Source organism: Polypterus senegalus, chromosome 3, assembly GCF_016835505.1.
Source record: "Polypterus senegalus isolate Bchr_013 chromosome 3, ASM1683550v1, whole genome shotgun sequence".
In the NCBI taxonomy this organism is placed as follows: domain Eukaryota; kingdom Metazoa; phylum Chordata; class Cladistia; order Polypteriformes; family Polypteridae; genus Polypterus; species Polypterus senegalus.
In genome coordinates, this window is record NC_053156.1 from 294,433,306 (window position 1) to 294,450,722 (window position 17,417).

Consider the following 17,417-nt stretch of genomic DNA (forward strand, 5'->3'; position numbering starts at 1 on the left):
TATGGTGGTCCTAATAATCCTTTATTATTTTTGAGTGTATCAGAAATGAACTTGATCCATTAGGATTGAAAGTCAAGACGGAGGTAAAGAATTTTAGGGTAATTATTGACTCTGACCTGGATTTTAAATCACACATTAATCAGATTACTAGGTGTTATAATAAGTTTGTTATAATATTAAGAATTGTGTCACTGTATCTGTTTTAGATCTTTTTATATGTATTTTTCATTCTTTTTCTGTGTAACTTGCCATAAAGAGCTGAGCCAGATTTAGCATAGAGTGTCAGCATTCAGAATTGCTGGGCCAAGCAAAGCATAAAGACAGACAGGGACATCTGAAAGGCTGTGTTGTAAACCCTAAGAAGGACTAAGTGTCATTTGAACCGACTGTTTGATGTTCAGCACAAAATTGTCTGCCTTGTTTGGAAATGTAATGGGAGTTTGGTCGTGTAGAAAACAATATAAAAGAAGCTGGAACTTTGCCAACTTTGAGAAACTGAGTGGACGAAAGCTATGGGTCCAAAAGTCACCTCTGTTGTGACAAAAAAAGCAGTTTCTACACGACCAACTCCCCGAAAAAGAACTCTTCGGTGAAATGAAGCAGACTTGTTTCTCCTGTCTGTACAGCAACGTAAGCCACATTAAACAAGCTAAGTATATTCTGTCTTTTGTGTGATTTTGTCGCCGCCTATCACTGAAAAGAGTGATATTGCCGTTATAATTTATAATTATATAAATAAAGGTTTATTAAAACGCTACAATATAAAAGAACATATTTCCAAGGAGCTAACACTCCCATCTGAAACACTAGGACAGCATTTTTTCACCTAAGAAATATAACAAAAGTTAGATCTGTTATAACTTTGTAAGATGCTAAGAAATGAGTTCACGCTTTTCTCTTCAGTCGACTAGATTACTGTAACGCACTCCTCTCAGGACCACCCAAAAAAGACATCAATCAGCTACAATGACTGTAGCATGCAGCTGGCAGAATCTTAACTAGGAAAAGAAAATCCGAGCACATCACCCCAGTCTGAGCGTCACTGCACTGGTTACCGGTGCCATTTAGAATTGATTTTAAAATACTGCTGATGGTTTACATAGACTAAAAAAATTTGCTCCATCTTATATTTCAGAATGTCTGTCATCTTACACTCCAAATCGTAACCTTAGATCTTCAAATGAGGGGTTGCTTAGAATTCCAAGAGCTAAACTTAAAAGAAGTGGTGAGTTGGCCTTCTGCTGTTAGGCACCTAAAATCTGGAATAGCTGACTGATAGAAATTTACCAGGCTGGTATGGTAGAGCACTTTAAAAAACTGCTAAAAACGCATTATTTTAACATGGCTTTCTCATAGCTTCATTTTAATGTAACCCTGATATTCTGTATATGCATTGAATTATCATTTTTATCATCACTCTGCAATCCTTACTCACCCCTACTTTCTCTACTGTTCATTTTCCGGTTTTTCTGTGGTTTGATCTGCGCCACCACCACCTGATCAGGGCACCATGCAGTCCCCCTACATTGATGGATTGAAAGCCAGATGTCCACATGATCATCTTCGTCTAATTCTTCTACGTGAAACCTGAAAACCATGAGGACTGATTGAGCTCATTCATCTTTTTTTTTTCATCTTGTAAAGCACTTAGAGCTACATCACTTGTATGAAAACGTGCTCTAGAAATAAATGTTGTTGTTGTTGCTGTTGTGTCAGGCATGTGCATCCGAGATCCTGCGAGGACATTCAGGGTAGGTGATAACCCACCAGGGTGAGACAGGGTGATGTCACTAATGGCTTTTTCTACTTCTCTCGCCGCAGCACTGAGAACCGCCCAGTGAGGGCATTTAGTCCCGCTCCTTCCGGTCTGTGTAACATAAGAAGCCTGGCCCTCATAGAAGGAGGCATCTGTTATGAACAGACCAGACCACCGGTTGGAGCTCTTGTGAGTGACCCAAATTTGCAATGACAAATTTTTGCTGATTTTGCCCAAAAGGGCTGATTATTGAGGCCATCAAAGCACTTGTGTCAGTTGGTCTTCCTTATTAAATGGGACAACCCATCTGGTGTCTCAACTATTCTCCACTTCCACAACACTGTCATTCCTGCACTGGGCCACAACTAGGAAAATTCTTGTATCATTTTAATCTAACCTACGGTTGGGAGCATGCGCTGATACTGCCTCGACGAACCACCTGGACTGGGACCCAAGTGCAGTGGGTGACACCTCAGCACCACGCTGGAACAGTCTGAGGCTTTTTACTGTGACTGAAAGTCCAATTCTGCCACCAACTCTATGTTTTCCCTATAAGTTGGATGACCTGCTTGCAGATAAACGTCATACCCAAGACAAAGCAATTATAAGTTAAAGGCTCAAGGGGCTAAAGGGGCCAACGGAATAAAGTAACCTAACTAACTAATAAATGGCTCTTTCACCATAAGTGATATCTGCTCCATGAGCTCATATGTTATCATGTCATCACTAATCACATCTATCTATCTATCTATCTATCTATCTATCTATCTATCTATCTATCTATCTATCTATCTATCTATCTATCTATCTATCCTAAAGTACCTTTTCTATCTATCTATCTATCTATCTATCTATCTATCTATCTATCTATCTATCTATCTATCTATCTATCTATCTATCTAGTGCGTTGGAACTGGGGAGTCCTCTACAGTGCATCTTCAACCTGAGCCTGGAACAGGGGAGACTCCTGAGGCTTTGGATAACATCAGCTGAATGACTTCCGGCCTGTCGCTCTGACGTCACATGTGATGAACACCATGGAGCGGCTGCTGCTTCACCACCTGAGGCCACAGGTCCGCCATGCAGTTCACATACCAGGAGAAGGTGGGAGCGGAGGATGCCATCATCAATATGCTACACCGATCCCTCTCCCACTTGGACAGAGGCAGTGGTGCTATAAGAATGATGTTTCTGGACTTCTCTAGCGCCTTCAACACCATCCAACCTCTGCTCCTTAGGGACAAGCTGACAGAGATGGGAGTAGATTCATACCTGGTGCCATGGATCGTGGACTATCTTACAGACAGACCTCAGTATGTGCGTCTCGGGAACTGCAGGTCTGACATTGTGGTCAGCAGCACAGGAGCACCGCAGGGGACTGGACTTTCTCCGGTCCTGTTCAGCCAACATACATCAGACTTCCAATACGACTCGGAGTCCTGCCACGTGCAAAAGTTTGCTGACGACACTGCTATGGTAGGCTGCATCAGGAGTGGGCAGGAGGAGGAGTATATGAACCTAATCAAGGACTTTGTTAAATGGTGCGACTCAAACCACTTACACCTGAACACCAGCAAAACCAAGGAACTGGTGGTGGATTTTAGGAGGCCCAGGCCCCTCATGGACCCCATGATCATCAGAGGTGACTGTGCAGAGGGTGCAGACCTATAAATACCTGGGAGTGCAGCTGGATGATAAACTGGACTGGACTGCCAACACTGATGCTCTGTGCAAGAGAAGACAGAGCCGACTATACTTCCTTAGAAGGCTGGCGTCCTTCAACATCTGCAAAAAGATGCTGCAGATGTTCTATCAGATGGTTGTGGCGAGCGCCCTCTTCTACGCGGTGGTGTGTTGGGGAGGCAGCATAAAGAAGAGGGACGCTTCACGCCTGGACAAACTGGTGAGGAAGGCAGGCTTTATTGTAGGCACGGAGCTGGACAGTTTGACATCCGTGGCAGAGCGACGGGCGCTGAGCAGACTCCTGTCAGTCATGGAGAATCTACTGCATCCACTGAACAGGATCATCTCCAGACAGAGGAGCAGCTTCACGACAGACTGCTGTCACCATCCTGCTCCACCGACAGACTGAGGAGACCCCACACTATGCGACTCTTCAATTCTACCTGGAGGGGGTAAACATTAACATTATACAAAGTTATTGTCTGTTATACCCGCATGTTTATCACTCTTTAATTTAATATTGTTATTATCAGTATGCTGCTGCTGGAGTATGGGAATTTCCCCTTGGGATTAATAAACTATCTATCTATCTATCTATCTATCTATCTATCTATCTATCTATCTATCTATCTATCTATCTATCTATCTACTGTTAGCATTATACTTTCAAGTAATGCAGACGTCCACTGCAAATGACAATATTCAAATTAATCCTCCACCAATTAATGCCAATATGCGGATGCATCGGTCAGTGGTGGTAATGCAACTCAAACCAACTTCAATAAAACACTCCGAATGCCAAAAGCTACAAACCAATAGCTGTCTGAAAACCCAACATGAACGAAATCACAATTAAAAGTCTAGTTTCAGGTTCAGCACCATACAGCCTTTTGGGATGTCTTTTTTTCTTTGTAAAAACTAGGGGGCTTCGCTCGCCAACCCCTCGGCCTGCATTACACGCCAGCCACTTCATGTCTCTGCCACTCGCCTATGTGGATTTCACTTTCACCAAACAACAATTCTTTTAATTCTCGCCGATACGCCTCTTCATTGGGAGGCAACACTACTTCTCATTACCTTATGGCAGTGTTTCTCAAATAGTGGGGCGTGGCTGCGTCCAAGGGGGGCGCGTTTGACCTCGGGGAACATGCTTTTTTATTTTTCTTTTAAATGGTTTTTGAATTTAGAATGCACTTTAAATCTTTTCTGTTACATTTAATAAAGCTATTCTTTGTTGTAAATTGGTCCATATTTCTTTCTTTTTTTATTCTCTTATACGTTAATAAGGATACAGTGTTATGCAGAGGTGTACTTATAACAATTTTATAGACAAATGATACTATTTATAGTCGCGCGGGGGGTGCGAGATGTTTTCTTCTTCCTAGGGGGGGCATGACAGAAAATAATTGAGAAGCACTGCCTTATGGCAACACGAATTAGACGATCTACAAGTCTCTGACTTAAATTTCAAATCAGAACAATATATTCGATCACTTTTTGCTGTTCCGTTATTTCACGAGTAATAATTCCCGTTTGTTTGCGCTAATGCGATCTTTACTATCATTTATTTGAGACTTTCGAATTGTAGTACTTTCATTATCTCTAACCTGCTCTGCATGTGTATCACGCCAACGTTTTTGAACTTCTTTACTTTGTCTTCTACTCTTTGTGTTTTCTTCTTGTTTGTCTTTTATTCTCCGCCTGAACCTGTTAGGTTTTCAATTCAACTCTTGGCACAAAGTCCCGTCTTGCGGGACATGAAATTATCTCTCTGAAAATGTCTCGTCCAGTCTGAAGATTTTTTTATGCAAAAGAGAGATATATTTTAATTTTCACATTGCAAAATACAATCGATAACATTAACATTTTACTATACAACAATCTTACTCATTTTACATTTCCATTCTGTTACTCTAAAACCCCCCATCCCCCTCAGGCGTGCACTGACACAGCGCCCTGCCGCACACGACCAACCACCTCAGGGTCCCAGATTTGGACCTGAGGGCAGCCGTGTAATGGGTGACACCGCAGCACCTCACTATAGTCTGAGTGGAAAAAGGTTTTTACGGTGGCTTTCTCTGGGTCTGACGTCATTGCCACCGTGGTGATGCGTCAAGTATAAACCAGCCTTTAGCTGCCTTATCACACTGTTGCCGTGGACATTAACATTTATTATGTTTAGACTGTGTGTGTGTGTGCCCACACTTTTTCGGCTTGCGAGCTACTTTTAAAATGACCAGGTCGAAATGATCTACCTGCATTAAAAATGCTATATATATACTCTATCCATCCATTTTCCAACCCGCTGAATCCGAACACAGGGTCACGGGAGCCAATCCCAGCCAACAAGGCAGGAACCAATCCCAGGCAGGGTACCAACCCACCACAGGACACACAAAAACACACACTAGGGCCAATTTAGAATCGCCAATCCACCTAACTTGCATGTCTTTGGACCGTGGAAAGAAACCGGAGCACCTGGAGGGAACCAACGCAGACACGGGGAGAACATGCAAACTCCACGCTGCGAGGCAGCAGCGCCACCGTGCCGCCCTCTGAGGATACTTTTGACATAAAATGTTGTCGTACCTTGCATAACTGAATACCCTTTATGGCACAATAAAATTCAATACATTTATGGTCACTACAGTATTTGGATTTAATAATCTTCATGTGGGAAAAGGCTGACTCGCATAAATAAGTACAACCGAATAATGGATTAAATGAGCTTTTGAATTCAGCGGAGTGAAAAATGACGGCTGTCCGATTAACTGCGATTTTAGTTCCCTCTCCTTTCTTTTCTCAGATCGCTTTTCGGAAGGACGTCAGTTTCGTAGTTTTTATGAACAGTTCGAAAGTGCCTTTCCACATTTTCCTTCTTTGGAATAGCAATGACAGATTGACAGATCAGACAAACGCACTTCGATTGTGACATTGTGAGAAAAAAATCCTCTTCCAATTCCACATTCAGCCCATCCCCTCTTCAAACATTTTTTCTAAATCCCTTCTTCAATCGATATAAATTGGAAGACTAACTCGATCACTGCCGGAGTTTTGCAGCAGCTCTCGCGTTTGATCGTGTGCAGGATGACCAGTGTGTTATAGAAGAGAAGAGATCTCAGACTGGCCGCCCTGTACGTCAATCAAGTGGCAAATGCCATAGGGAGGATATATGATAGACTAACGTTTAATTTTTTTTTTAATGCAACGCGATCTACCTGCACTGCCTTTGCGATCTACCGGTCGATCGCGATCGACACATTGGGCACCCCTGGTGTACAGGATATTTGTTTTTCCATCATCGTTCCTTGAATGGTGAGATAAAACGTCACAATCCAATTTAAAAGTGAGAGAGAGAGAGAGGGAGAGATATAATAATGTACATCGGGATCTCCAACACGTCTTTCGCGAGCTACCGGTAACTCGCCACCCCTTTCCAAGTAGCTCGCCAAAAGGTTAATGAATCCTACATAAATTTGAAAACTTGATTAGTCAAATTAGGGGTGGGCGATCTTTCCAAAAAATCATATCACAATCCTTTTAACACAAAATCACGATCTACAAACTGAATTTCAATCTATCTTTTCAATGTGGCATACACTTAAGAGAATATCCGGACTTGAACTCATTAAGACCTAAGTAACACTTTACTTTAAATGTCAAACAAAGTTGAATTCGGTTGTTCTCTCGTTCGCTTGCTAAGCGGAGTTAAGGACCACGCCCCGAATCTGGCGAGTGAGTGAGGAAGGCCCCGCCCCCTCGGCCCGCTGCGTGTCACTTGGATTTGCACTAATAAATCGGAACCGCAAGCGAACTATAATACATAGCGAAATGAGAGAAGTTGTAAAATCAACTAGAATATTCAAGCAAATTATAGAAAAAAATCCGATCTAAATCCATGAAGTAGTTCTCTCGTGAAAAGCGGACAGACAGACATTGGATTTAATATATTATGCAGTATATTAGTAAACCTTCAAAATAATGTGCAGTTAAAGTCTCAACAGCATTCTCACCATTTCTGGAGCTTAGTAGAGCCTAATAATTATAAGAATCTTCACCAAGCTGCAGCTCTGAAAATGTCTGCTTTGTTTGGGTCTCCATACCTCTGTGAGTCTGACGTGAATGTCATGAAGTCAAAGTTCAGAACAAGACGGACAGACGAACATTGAAATGACTCCATGAGAGTGAACCTCAGTGGCTCCACTCCACCAGACACCTGCCTCTCTTGTCCAGTCATCTGACAAACTAAAAAACATGTCACACATGCAGCTGAACATGTGAATAAAGTGACACAGTGACATGTGACAAAATGACAAATGAAGAAGTCATATCTGTGGATTTGAAATTGCATTGTTTTGCTTTGACAGCATTCATGTTTTAATTCAATAATGTGACATACATTAGGAAATGCATACAGACGTACAAAATGCACTTTCAGGTGATATCAATATTTTTTGTGATGATTTAATGCAAAATGTGAGTTGTGGACACCAACATTTTGTAAATGTTCAGGCAAAACAAGCTTATTCAGTTTGTCTGGGTTGAAATAAGATACAAGAATAAACGTTAGAACACAGGAGGAGCTCTCGGCCATTTTCATTGTGTAAAAGTTAATTGCTCTCAGGGTAACAAAGGTTGGAGACTCCTGATGTACATTGTATTTTATTATAGTAGTTAGTAATATCAATTATTGTGTGTAATATTTCAATTAAAGTTATGTATTTAAACGAAAAACAATGTATATATTGGGTTCTGTATTATCCACAGTTTCCGTATGTCTTGAGTGTACCACCCGTGGATACAGGGGTGTGCTGTACCAGTTTTTGCCCCAATAGTCTCCAACTTTTGGAAAGCTGGTATTAGAAGAAGTGAAACTAAAAGAAAAATTGGATAAGAAATATTAAGAGATCTCAATTGAGATCAATGTTTAAACCTTTACTCACTCCCATTTTATCCAGTGAGTCGATACTCTTTCATTGATTCATTCATCTTTTCTGCAGACGGGCAGATCATCAATCTTGTGTTTAATTCACTGAGACTCATTGACATTACCATCAGATCTTGAAATGACTTGTTTCAACTTCATTGAACTGTGAGTAATGATAATTACTGGTAGGTAAAATAATTGCTGCTTGAGAATCAAACTCAACGTTCATCAAGCAATCAACATGAAAAACGCGGGTAGAATCGCATAAGCAGTACGTCTGAAACCGCGTCCTGAGACCTTTAAGCTTGGATTAGTTGTGCGATGCTCCTGCTTCTTAAATGTCACCCTTCCACTTTCTGACCGAGATCCGCCACCGTGTACCGCGCCTATCAGAAATGCTCATCCTCTTGGAAGTTTTCACATTTCGTTATTATGCAACATTGAATTGCAGCGCTCTGTTTATGACTTTGTTTTGGATTCTGTATTGGGTTTGTGTTTGCCTCGGGTTGCCTTGATATCTTAGGGAATTCCTGCGGCTTCTTGTGCTACAGAGTGTTTTCAGTCAGTCAGTCATATATCCTAACACAGGGTCACAGGGGTCTGCTGAAGCCAGTCCCAGCCAACACAGGGCGCAAGGCAGAAACAAATCCATTGCCGCGCACAGGGCGCACACACACCAAGCATACACTAGGGACAATTTAGGAATGGCAATGCACCAAACCTGCATGTCTTTGGACTTTGAAACCCACGCAGACACGGGGAGAACATGTAAACTCCATGCAGGGAGGACCCAGGAAGCGAACCCAAGTCTCTTTACTGCGAGGCAGCAGCGCTACCAATGTGCCACCGTGCTGCCTGGCAGACTGTTTTTGCTAAAGTTAAAAGTATTTATGGGGCATGTTTGCTTTTGGGACTCCCAATTCATAACACAGAGGTGAACCTATCTATCTATCTATCTATCTATCTATCTATCTATCTACCTATCTATCTATCTATCTATCTATCTATCTATCTATCTATCTATCTATCTATCTATCTATCTATCTATTATATAGTGCCTTTCCTATCTATCTATCTATCTATCTATCTATCTATCTATCTATCTATCTATCTATCTATCTATCTATCATGTTGATTGTTGATCCTGACAGTTGTGACTGAAGTTTCCGTTGGTCCACCTGTGGTGAGATGTATATATATGCTGATATGCAAACTGCATCACAGACCTTCGCTTATATATATATATATATATATATATATATATATATATATATATATATATATATATATACAGTATATATACTATATATATACTGTATATATATATATAATAAATATGTATATATATATATACTGTAAAAGGCGCTATATAGCGCCCGACCGGCACAGACTTACGCAGAGGCACGTGCAAAACAAACAGGCTTTTATTAGTTTTCTTCAGCCATGGGGCATGTCTTCCCCGTGTCGCACAGGCCCAACACAGTTCCAAAAGCACAACTACACAGCTCAAACAACCCTTCCTGGCACCACCACTCCTCCTAGGCAACCTCGTCCTCTTCCTCCCTAGTCTGGCCTCGAATGAAGGGAGGCTGGCCCGTTTTATAGCCCACCCGGAAGTGTTCCAGGTGCTTGACCAGCTGGCCCTGATTGCACCTCCGGGTGGGGTTGATAACTCATCCAACCTGGTTGTTGGCTCTTGGCAGCACCCCCTAGTGGCCACCCTATCTCCCAACCAGGCTATGGAGGACTCCATGTCCCATGGAGCCACGTGGGAGATTGGGAAAGGAATAGTGGCTGGGGAGGCTGCCACCAAGCTTCCCGGGGCAGGTATTGAGCTGTCCATGGTGGCTCCCCTGGAACATATGCAGCAGGGGCGTCCCGGCCGGGCTTGGGACCCGGCTGTCCATCACAATATATATATATATATATATATATATATATACACAGTGCATCCAGAAGGTATTCACAGCACATCACTTTTTCCACATTTTGTTATGTTACAGCCTTATTCCAAAATGGATTAAATTCATTTTTTTCCTCAAAATTCTTCACACAACACCCCATAATGACAACGTGAAAAAAGTTTACTTGAGATTTTTACAAATTTATTAAAAATTAAAAAACTGAGAAATCCCATATACATAAGTATTCACAGCCTTTGCTCAATACTTTGTCGATGCACCTTTGGCAGCAATTCCAGCCTCAAGTCTTTCTGAATATGATGCCACAAGCTTGGCACACCTATCCTTGGCCAGTTTCACCCATTCCTCTTTGCAGCACCTCTCAATCTTCATCAGGTTGGATGGGAAGCGTCGGTGCACAGCCATTTTAAGATCTCTCCAGAGATGTTCAATCAGATTCAAGTCTGGGCTCTGGTTGGGCCACTCAAGGACCTTCACAAAGTTGTCCTGAAGCCACTCCTTTGATATCTTGGCTGTGTGCTTAGGGTCGTTGTCCTGCTGAAAGATGAACCGTCGCCCCAGTCTGAGGTCAAGAGCGCTCTGGAGCAGGTTTTCATCCAGGATGTCTCTGTACATTGCTGCAGTCATCTTTCCCTTTATCCTGACTAGTCTCCCAGTTCCTGCCCCCCACAGCATGATGCTGCCACCACCATGCTTCACTGTAGGGATGGTATTGGCCTGGTGATGAGCGGTGCCTGGTTTCCTCCAAATGTGACGCCTGGCATTCACACCAAAGAGTCCAATGTTTGTCTCATCAGACCAGAGAATTTTGTTTCTCATGGTCTGAGAGTCCATCAGGTGCCTTTTGGCAAACTCCAGGCAGGCTGCCATGTGCCTTTTACTAACGAGTGGCTTCCGTCTGGCCACTCTACCATACAGGCCTGATTGGTGGATTGCTGCAGAGATGGTTGTCCTTCTGGAAGGTTCTCTTCTCTCCACAGAGGACCTCTGGAGCCCTGACAGAGTGACCATCGGGTTCTTGGTCATCTCCCTGAATAAGGCCCTTCTCCCCCGATCGCTCAGTTTAGATGGCCGGCCAGCTCTAGGAAGAGTCCTGGTGGTTTCGAACTTCTTCCACTTATGGATGATGGAGGCCACTGTGCTCATTGGGACCTTCAAAGCAGCAGAAATGTTTTTGTAAACTTCCCCAGATTTGTGCCTCGAGACAATCCTGTCACGGCGGTCTACGGACAATTCCTTTGACTTCATGCTTGGTTTGTGCTCTGACATGAACTGTCAACTGTGGGACCTTCTATAGACAGGTGTGTGCCTTTTCAAATCATGTCCAGTCAACTGAATTGACCACAGGTGGACTCCAAAGAAGCTGCAGAAACATCTCAAGGATGATCAGGAGAAACAGGATGCACCTGAGCTCAATTCTGAGCTTCATGGCAAATGCTCTGAATACTTATGTATGTGTGCTTTCTCAGTTTTTTATTTTTAATAAATTTGTAAAAACCTCAAGTAAACTTTTTTCACGTTGTCATTATGGGGTGTTGTGTGTAGAATTCTGAGGAAAAAAATGAATTTAATCCATTTTGGAATAAGGCTGTAACATAACAAAATGTGGAAAAAGTGATGCGCTGTGAATACTTTCCGGATTCACTGTATATTGTGGACTATGGCCAGCCTTTCATCCTGGCCAATACCCCCACGCCGCTAGATGGAGCCCCTCCGGCAGGGCATCATGGATATTGGAGTTTTCCTTCACAGCCCTGCTCGATACCATGGGGGTCGCAAGGGGACGCTGCAGGGAGGCCAAGAGACATTGGTTTTTACTACAATCCGGAAGTACGTCACAGTCACGGGGACAGAAGGACCTACGTACTTCCGGGATGATGAATAGATGACTTTTTATCTAATCTGGAAGTGATAGGGAATCATGTACTGAGGGATGAAACATTTCTGGGTTAAGCAGTATAAAGGACTCTGGGAAATCCCAAACAACTGAGCTGAGTCGGGAGGAAGGGTGGCAAAGTGTCTGGAAGAGTGGAGGAATTGATTATTGTTTATTATTGATTGTTTATTGTATGAATATAGTGGAGTGGAGGGTGCTTTGTGCACTGGATCATTATAATAAATCCAAACTTTGGACTTTTACCTTGAGTCTGGCGACTGATCTGAGAGTTCAAGGGGACGACAGTGCCCCCTATCTGTCACAATATATATATAATATAAATAAATAAATTGTATATAATTAGACGATAAGCACTACAGTTCCCATGATGCTTTCGGACAGGACATACGGGGAGGGGTGTCCCAGCTGGGGCTCATCCACACCACTCTTGAGTAAAAGGCATACAAGAATTTAAAGGAATCTGAGAAAATGAGGGAAAAGATTCTCTGGGCTGATAAGACAACATTTGAACTTTTTGAGCAGAACTCCAAGCACTATTGCTGGCAAAGACCAGGCGCTGCTCATCACCTTCCTATGGCGAAGCATGGTGGTGACATCCTCATAGCATAGGGTGGTCCAGATCTAATTATGCAATTTCCATTATGCTATAACTTATTAAGTTTATTACACAGAAAATCCCCCGAAAAATCCCGGACCATCGAGAAGTGTGCGAACTGACGACATGAAGAATCGTCTTCATGCCAAACTGGAATCGTCCCCACATAAATCAAAGTCATCCAGACGATCTGGATCTGCATAATTAGATCTGGACCACCCTGTATGGAGATGTAGAGAACAGGGATACTGACCACAATGGAGGGCAGGATGAATGCAGCCAAATACAGAGAGGTCCTTGAAGAAAACCTGCTCTGTGTAGACTGGGGTGACAATTCACCTTTCAGAACAACAATGGCCTAAAGCAGGGGTGGGCAGTGTCGGTCCTGGAGGGCCACCGTGGCTGGAGGTTTTTGTTCCAACCCAGTTTCTTAATGATGAGACAGTTGTCGCTAATGAAGCCCTGATTGCTCAAGTGACATTTTGGTGGTCTTGCGTGTTAAGGTTCCCCACCCTTAGTTGCTAATTTCAGTCCTAAAGAGCTGCATTCAGTGTTTTTAATGGCTTCCTATTAGCAATAAGATGCAAATGTCTAAAGAGCCAGCAGTTCACTTGTTTCCACTTACACCTGTGTGGATTCATCATGCACTATTGGGTTTAATAAAATATTTAAAAGAAAAATGTGACAGACTGAAAATTATCCGTTAGGCTTCAAATCATTTGGATGATTTCCTTGGAAAGGAAAGAAAATCTGTTCAGTGATATACTGTAAGAACATTACATTACGTTGCAGATTAAAAAGCCATAAAATGAAATAAGGTCTGAGATTGGCAAGGATTGGTTTCTAATTAAGCAATTGGGTTAAAGTCAAATTCAAATTCAAACTTTATTGTCATGTGCAGAGTAAGGAGACACGTTTCCCTGTACAATGAGATTCTTTCTTTGCTGTCCGCACCAAATGACAAAACCAACGTATAAAGATATCAGATAGATAATAAGTAACAGCATAGGCAGCATAAAGTATAAAAACAGAATAGAAGTATAATGTATAATGTGCAGGTAGGTGTGTGATGGACAAGTCCAATACAGTTGTGTGAGGTCAATAAAATGAGGGATCCGTGGTTACAAACTCCAGTCAGTTATTCAGGAGTCTAATGGCCTTGGGAAAGAAAGAGTTCTTTAGCCTGGAAGTCCTGCATTTCACACGTCTGTACCTCCTGCCTGAGGGTGGAAGTGTGAACAGTTGGTGTTGGGGTGAGTCGAGGCAGTTCTCCTGCGGACTCTGCAGTCGGAGATGCTCTGCAGTGGCGTCCTGGTGATCTTCTCAGGTGTCTTTACCACTGTCACTGAATGCTAGTAACTGGCATACTGACGCTCGTGGGCAGTCGTGGCTTTGTCTCGAGAGAGGGTAGTACGCAAGTCATATTCCAAACAAAAGTCGTATACCAAGCAAAATTGTTCACGTCCAAACAGGACGTATACCAAGTTGGACTTATTCGAAAGCGGACGTATACCAAGGTACCACTGTAAATTTATGCACTGGTCTGTGCTACAAATTTCCAATAATTTTGATCATTTTTATAGTCAAGATCGCTGAATTGGCGCACTTCATGTTCAAATACAGGGGAGAAACGCGAGGTGCAGCAGCGACGAGCCTCACCTCCCCTCGGACTGCGCTCTGAGACACGGGGTTTATTCCTGCAGTTGTCGCGTGTCTGTCGCTGTCTCTCTGTATGTCGCCAATATAATGTCTGCAGACACCCTGATTTTCCACAGTCTGGCTAATATCTTTAATGAACGTGTGTGACATATTTAGTCTTGCTGATCGGATATAAAGCCGCAGTGAAAAGCCACAAGCTGAGTGAGGCTGGCAGTACCGTGCTGCCCTGAAGGGGGCGCATGTGAGCCCAACCGGTGGTCGTTGCTGCTGTTCTTCTGCGGAGAGGCGCCGATAAGTTAGCAACATCAGAAAGTCAAGTGGATTGCAGCGCTCCGTTTATTTTCATTTTTTGTTCTGATTGACTGTCAAAATGGAAGATTAAGATTTTTAACACTAAAGGAAAGTAAGGAGGACTTTAACATGAAATTTCATGCAGAAGGATAGCGCATGAACTTCATTTACAAATAAATGTAAGACCGGAAACGGTTTTCAATTTTATAAAAAAAATGGGATCAGACTAAGAAATAAACAATCCAATACTGTATTTAAAAACCTGATTTTGAAATTAAATAAAATATTCTTTTGTTTTCCTTTTATTGAACAATCAATTAAAATGCAGGCATTTGCGGTCCATAGCAGTAGTGTTACCGTACCACACGGTGATGAAGCTGGTCAAGATGTGGTCAACAATGCAGCTGTAAAAGTAGTGTAAAAGTCGACATACCAAACTTCCTCAGCCTTCTCAGAAAGTACAGCCGCTGTTGAGCCCTCTTGACCAGCTGTGTGGTGTTAAGTGTCCAAGTGAGGACCTCACTGATGTAGACTCCCAGGTATTTAATGCCGCTCACCCTCTCCACTTCAAGACCTAGGATGAACAGTGGCCGGTGTGATCTCCTCTCCTCCCTCATGTCCACTATCATCTCCTTTGTCTTGTATGTGTTGAGGGTGAGGTTGTTGTCCTCACACCATGACGCCAGACTGTCCACTTCCCTCCTGTAGGACGCCTCACCACCACCACCGTCCAATCACTGCGGTGTCGTCTACAAATTTTAGGATGATGCTATCTTAGAATCCTAACTAGGAAAAGAAAATCCAAGCACATCTCTCCAGTTTTGATGTCACTACACTGGTTACCTGTGTCATTCAGGATTGACTTTAAAATTCTGCTTATGGTTTATAAAGCCTTAAATAATCTGCTCCATCTTATATATCAGAATGTCTGACACCTTATATTCCAAATCGTAACCTCAGATCCTCAAATGAGTGTCTCCTTAGAATTCCAAGAACAAAACTTAAAAGAAGTGGTGAGGCGGCGGCCTTCTGCTGCTATGCACCTAAAATCTGGAATAGCCTGCCAATAGGAATTCACCAGGCTGATACAGTAGAGCAATTTAAAACACTGCTGAAAACAACTTACTTTAACATGGCCTTCTATAACTTCAATTTAACTTAATTTAACTTAATCCTGTGTGGTCCCCGGCCGGAGGAGGAGGAGAGGAGGGCTTGTGCCTCCTCCAGACCGCGAGGGGGCGTCCGTCCTGGTTATGTTGGGGGCCACGGGTACAAGGCTTGGAAGCCCAGCCCTGTAGGGACCCATGGTCACCGCCAGGCGGCGGCCCGATGCCGGTTTACCCCGTGTGGTCTTTGGCCGTGATGGAGCCTGGCCGGGACGCCTTGGAGGACCAGAGGAGGGCGTGTGCCTCCTCCAGACCGAGAGGGGGCGTCCGTCCTGGTTATGCAGGAGGCCTCGGGTAGAGGGCTTGGAAGCCCAGCCCTGTAGGGACCCGTGGCCACCGGCAGGCGGCGCCCCAGTGCCTATTTATCCCGGGAGCCCGGCACTTCCGCCACACCAGGAAGTGCGGGGACGACAGGGGTTACGGATGGCTTCCGGGTGCGCAGCCGGCACTTCCGCCACACAGGGGTGTGGCCAAGACCAAGTGCCGGGAAGCAGCTGGAGCTCATCCGGGTTCGCATAAAAGGGGCCGCCTCCCTCCAGTCATTGGTGGAAGTCGGGAGGCAGAAGGACGGAGCATGAGAGAGGACAGGAGGCGGCCAGGAAGAAAGGCACAAAGACTGTGGTCCCTGGACTTTGGGGAATTCAGTGCCAGAGGCGCTGGGGTGTTGTGAGTGCACGTGACTTTATGACAATTGTAAATAGTGTAAATAAACAGTGTGTTGGGAACAAAATATGATGTCCGTCTGTCTTTGCCGGGGCCAGCGTTCACACCTGATACTCTGTATGTTCAATTCATCATAATAACTATTCATAGTGGCTCTAAAATCTGTACTGACCCCAACTCTATCTTCTGTTTCTTTTTCCGGTTTCTTTGTGGTGGTGGCCTGCGCCACCTCCACCTACTCAAAGCTTCATGATGCTCCAACATTGATGGACTGAAATCCAGAATTCTATGTGACCATCATCATCAAGTCCTTCCATGAGAACCCTAAATCCAAAGAGGACTGTTTCATTTATGTGAGGTAGAATGCCCAGAGGGGACTGGGTGGTCTCATGGTCTGGAATCCCTGCAGATTTTATTTTTTTCTCCAGCCGTCTGGAGTTTTTATTTTTGTTTTTTCTGTCCCCCCGGCCATTGAACCTTACTCTTATTCGATGTTAATTAATGTTGACTTATTTTGTTTTCTTATTGTGTCTTTTATTTTACTATTCTTCATTATGTAAAGCACTTTGAGCTACTGTTTGTATGAAAATGTACTATAGAAATAAATGTTGTTGTTGTTGTCTTTGTTTGAGGCGATACAGTCCTGGATGAACAGGGTGTAGAGGATGGGGCTGAGGGTGCATCCCTGTGGGGCGCCTGTGTTTGAGATAATGGTGGCTGAAATCTTATTACCAGTCCTGACAGACTGGGGGGCCTGCCAGTCAGAAAGTCTAGGAGCCAGTCACAGAAGGTGGGGTGCAGTCCAAGAGCAGACTGCCCATCCCTGACCAGTGGCTTCAGGACAAATCTGTGACTGTC